This window comes from Quercus suber, unplaced genomic scaffold, assembly GCF_002906115.3.
Source record: "Quercus suber isolate HL8 unplaced genomic scaffold, Cork oak 2.0 scaffold_6, whole genome shotgun sequence".
Taxonomy (NCBI): Eukaryota; Viridiplantae; Streptophyta; class Magnoliopsida; order Fagales; family Fagaceae; genus Quercus; species Quercus suber.
Window position 1 is genome coordinate 2,609,978 of NW_027069472.1, and position 6,026 is coordinate 2,616,003.

Sequence of the window (6,026 nt, forward strand, 5' to 3'; positions counted from 1 at the left end):
TCTCACTCATGTGACCAAGCCTGCGGTGCCATAGGCTTGTATCAGTACTTGCATCACAACTGCAATTGTGTCTCTTGGACTTGAGGTCATATAGAGAGTGCCAGTCTTCTTTCCACGAGCCAATACTCTAGCTCCTTTTGTAACCTTCCAAGTACCACCAACAAATAGTATTGCATGCCCTTCATCATCAAGTTGTCCAACAGAAATCAGATTCTCCTTAGGTCAGGAATGTGTCGAACCTTCTCCAGTAACCAAACAGACCCATTGGGTAACAATATCCGGACATCTCCCATACCCACACATCCAGGGCTGAACCATCAGCCAAATACACCTTACCAAAATCACCTGCAGCATAGTTTTGTATGATTTCTCGGTGTGGAGTGGTATGAAACGAGGCTCCTGAATCCAAAACCCAATCATCAAGTGGACTGTCTACTGCAAGAAGTAATGCATCCTGTACCTCTTCTATTACAGCATTAGCAGAATCATCTTCATTCTTCTTCTTAGGACTTTTGCATTGGTTCCTAAAGTGACATGTTTTCCCACAATTCCAGCATTGTACTTGTTGGCCTGATCTAGATTTACTTCTGTTCTGATTAGTATTTCTGGATTTTGATCTGCCTCGATTTGAATTTCTGTTATTACCTCTGCCTCTTGTCTCAAGGTTTAGGGCAGAACCAGATCCTGAGGTTTCACCTGCATCTCTTCTGCGAATCTCCTCAGCCAGAATTAAATCTCGAATATCATTGTACTTGAGCTTTTCCTTTCTTGTAGAATTACTTACTGCCATCCTCATTGCCTCCCAATTGTTTGGCAAAGAAGCCAAGACGATCAGAGCACGAATCTCATCATCAAAATCAATTTCTACAGACGACAATTGATTTTGATAGTATTAAATTCGTTCAGATGTTGTGCGAGTATGCATTCTCTCCCTTCACATTTGAACAGTTCTCCCCAGATGCACCTTGATGTATTTTGANCTGATGCATTCTCTGCCATCTTCAAATTGAACAGTTTCTTCATCAGATGCACCTTGTTGTTTGCTGACGGCTTTTCATACATACCAGACAAAGCCTTCATCAGATCTGCTGTGGTCTTCTCCTTTACAATGTTATGTGCAATAGACCTAGACAGAGTTAACCTGATAACTCCTAGTACCTGTCTGTCAAGAAGAGCCCATTCATCAGCCTTCATCGCCTCAGGTTTTGTCCCCAAAAGAGGCAGATGCAATTTCCTCCCATAGAGATAATCTTCAATCTGCATCCTCCAATACGCGAAGTCTGTGCCATCAAACTTTTCTATTCCAGATGCCTTTCCTGCTTCCTCTGCCATTGCTCTCACTCAAACCTAACCCTAGGCTCTGATACCAGTTGTTAGGAATTTAACCAAAATTCCAACCTGTGAGAAACCAAAAAAAAAAAATAGAGAAAACACACCTCAAAGAAAAACAATCACACGCACAAGACAGTATTTACGTGGTTCAGCAATTTGCCTACGTCCACGGAGTTGCAAGGATTTCACTATTATCAGGGAAAAATACAAAGTGAGGCTACAGTGTTTTTTTTCTCTCTCTAAAAACACAACAACAGTAGTAGTCTAAAAACCCTAATTATAAAAGCGGCCTTTTATATCCTACTTATAGGGTTACAATGGGCTAGGCCAAAAAATAAACTAGGCTCCACAAAGCCCAACAGTCTCTACCCAACTATAGTTCTAATTATTATTTACACTCTGACTGTTCACCTTAACTGTACGGAACAGTTGATTGGCTTCTAATCAAAGGTTAGTATCTCACTCTTTCTCTTTTCTTAAATATGTAAGTTTCTAATTTTTTACATGATACAGAGGCAATTGCTGGTTATAAATCTTCTTAAATTTCCTCTTTGGATTGTTGTTCAAGTTCCACAAGTTGCAAAAATGTGATGTCTTGAATGTAGTTTATGAATTATAGCACTATAGTTAATACCATAAATCAACAAAGTCATTAATCTCTAATTTTTAGATTAATTATTTTAATTAAAACTATTATTTCTGAACTTGATTTATCTAAATATTTTAACTTTTTATTAGATATGATAGGATTTAAAACCTACAGTTTTTGTTTTGTCTTGGTTTTCAAAAAAAAAAAAAAAACCTACAGCTTTTGTTATTTGATGATTGCCTTTCACTATCAAATCAAGATACCATTGAGTTTTTTTCTTTTAAAAAAAATGAAAATAAGAAATTTTACCAATTAAACTAAAAGGCAAGACACTCTAAAATATATTAATTATCGATTATTTTGAGCTTTCTATATTGAAAATAGGAGGTCAAAGAGAGTAGTACCATGTCATGTCTTTAATAGGTCTTTAAAATGGTTTATCGATTCTAGGCCCTAAAAATGACGTAGATTTGTTTACTAAAAATTGTGCCTCATGATTTTTGAGTTCTTTCTGGCTAATTCATAGATTGAATCACAAGAATGTTGGTTTAACTGCATAATGTATATTCATCATACGGCTGATAATGATGTAGACTGATGTATATTGTTACTAATCCTCAAACGATCAAAGATTATATATATATATATATATATATATATATTAGTTGTTTCATAATGCTAGGACCTATACATAAATGATAGAACTCAAGCCTCTTTCTTTGTTAACAGATTGAAAATAATTCGTGGCCATGTTACAAATTAAGATTAGTCTGTCCATTGTTATTATCTTATGGAGTCTTGGAACTGAAATTTGTTTAACCGTTCTTGAAGATGTTAAAGAAAGAGGAATGCATCCACTCCATGCTCATACCATGCTTGAGATGCTTGATGCTTGTTCCTTTACTATTTAGATTTGCATACTGCATACACATCCTGTGTATGTGGTTTATTTTTATTTTTATTTTTAATTTCAGTAAAAGTTTTACTTAAAAAAAAAAAAAATTAAAGCCCTTGACTGATCCTTGGAAGGAAATTAAAGAGGTTGGACGTATAAATTCAATCATTAGTGGAGAAAGTCTAAATGTGGAATTGAACTTTTTTAGGCAGACTTGTATTTCTGAGTCTTTTTGCAAATAGGATGTGCTGTGTGTGTGTGAGAGAGATTTTTATTCAAGAGAAAGACCAGCCAAGGGAGTCAAATGTCAAATATGACTCACGATTTATGACGATGTAAAATTTTGATCATTAATTTTTTTTTTTTTTTTTTTTTTTGCTAAAAACTGTTGACCGTTAAATTGTTTTCTCTTGTTGCTTTCTTTTCTATCACAATGACAAAACAAAAGTAGAAAACAATGGATAAGTGCTAATCTGACTCATTCTCTTTACTCAAACTCAATGATTATTAATATTATAGGTTCAAATTAAGTTAAATACATGTTTCTTCTCAAGATGTGTTGCTGGAGCCATGTGTGGGTGACACCACTGCTCTGAGCTAACTTCTTCCTCTAGAAAAGGAAAAATAGAAAGACACTAAAGCTGATTATGCATGCTATAATTTGTGCCTCTTTTCTTAAATTCCCACAATCAATCCACTCAGTTTTTATTTATTTATTTATTATTCAATAATTACAATGAGGAGGGAGCAGGATTTAAATTCTAAATGTTTTCATTGAAAATACAAGTTTAACTATAAGCAATGATGGAGCTAGAAATTTTTCTCAAGGAGGGCCTAGTTAAATGTATCATTGTATTTCGGTACTTATTTCTCTTAACATAAATGAGTATGACTTTTTTTTTGGAAAAAAAAAAAAAAAACTCTTAACATATATTTTTATAAACCTATGTTTTAAACATTCCTAAAATTAATGACTTATAATGACAAAAAATAAATATTAAAAGGAAGATAAATGAGACAACAATAAATTAAAGAGTATTTAATTACTTTTACTTTTAAAAAAAATGTAGGAGCTATTTACCTAAGATCTATTCAATTTTTTGAAAAAAAAAATTAATATTAAAATACAAGATTCTTGATCAACTTTCACAACTTTAATCACACCTATTAAGACTAAAGATTGAAAAAACAAAGGGTTGCATTTTTTTTCCTTGTAAAATAAGAAGGGTAGGGACTAGGGAGTAAGTAGTCCTTAGATTCTCTAAAATGCGAGCATAGCAACACTTACTTCATAGCAGAATTGAGTGAGACATGTCATAGTAGTGGGTTGGAGTTGTTTTCAGTTTTATTAGAGAATGCCAGTGTCACTATACTCAATTTTGCCGATATTGAAAAATACTAAAAGTGTCTTTTTGAGAACTGAATATGAAATTTTTTTGCTAAAGTATAGAAAATAGGTTAAAAATAAGCTAAATAGTATAGTGGAACCCATTAATAGTAACAAAAATAATCTAAAAGTGTAGATAAGCTAAAATTTTTAGCTCATCCCAAACGGATGCTAAGTGCCCATTTGGTTCGAGTTTTAGGGGGAAAAAAACACAATGCGGTTTCCAAATGTACTTTTGTGTTTGGTAAGCATTTCCTATACTGCATTTTCAGCCCCAAAACATGAAATATCATGATTTTGCACTTGATCCTCAAAGGTCCAATGCAAAAAAACACAACAAGGCTACCATTGGAAACTTTTTCTCGTTACTTAATTATCCTTACATTTTTTCCCAAAACCCAATTTTACCTTTCTTCCCTAAGAACCCAACACAAGTACACAACCTATAAAAATCAACACAACACAATCCATTCTCAAAAAATCGGTGTTGCTAATGACCAAACTCACCTTGCTGGAGTTAGGGTTGATTGCCAAAGTGAGAAAGACATGGTTTGCCGAGAAGCTAGAGGGTTGATTTACAAAACCAATTATAACCACAAATAAAACCTATAGGGGCTCAGGCCCTTGAACTGTGAGTAGCCCACGTCACTAAGGCCCAACATAAAGAAGGAGCCTATGTGGCTAAGGCCCATTACAGGGAAGTTGGCCCCTATGGCTAAAGATTAGGCATGGAGGAAAGGGGAGAAGTTCGCAAATAAAGAAGGAGGCCAAGTCCTCAGTAATATAGAGTTACACCCAGGCCAGGTTGGGCCCAAGACTAACAAGCCAACCAAAGGAAATACCAAGGAAGAACAGCCATTTGAGGTTGGGACCAAATAGCACCTAATAACCTTAAGGAGTCTGACGCTGAATGCTAATTAGCGCCTAGAACAAGTTCCAAGGAAATCCTATAAAATCGTGAAGATTCCTGGAGATTCAGACAGAGGTGGAAAAGTGTGTTAAGTGGGGAAGCAATGATGATCCATCCACTAGGAAGAGGCTATAAAAGGGGGAAGAAGGTGAACATTAGGGTTTTTTTTTTGGGGGGGGGGGGGTGGGTGAGGAATTAGGGAGGGAAACACAGGGGAACATAATGACCAAAAGGCTAAGGTGAGGAAACAAAGGGAGGAGGGTGAAATAGCGTTGTGTCAAGGGTTGAGGGAAGCTAGTCAGGTGAAGATCAGGGTCTAGTTTGTAGGACCGTGACATAACCCACATAAAAATTAATTAGGGCCAAACACCATCAATCACCATCTTCTTAGGTGGATTTGGTGCTCACAAAACCATAACAATATTTCTTGTATACCTGCACATGGCATAGAAAATAAGAAAGAGATGTACAATGAAGATAAATTCCTAAAAAGATTCGAGAAATACAGAGGGAGAGAAGGAGAAAGATGAAGAAGACAAGGAGGGGTAAATGGAAATTGCATTGGAAAAATAAGTGTTATGACAAATGGTATAAATAAGAAGACAAGAATCTCCACAAGTTTGTTATACGTGTAGGTAGCTTAATTTTTTTATTTTGACTAATAATATACTTAACTTAAAATTGAAGGAAAAAAAATTAATCTTTTTTTTTAAAAAAAATTCTTAAATGCACTAGTGGCATCATTATATCAATTTTTTTACCATATAAAATTACCTTATATATTTGCTTGTTACTTGTATCTCTACATTATAATGCATTTTTCATTTTCTCAAACTATCTTATATATGTTTTGTCCTTTTTTAGTCATTTACACTTCAAATTGCAATTTGATAACTAGAAGCCAAATACTCTA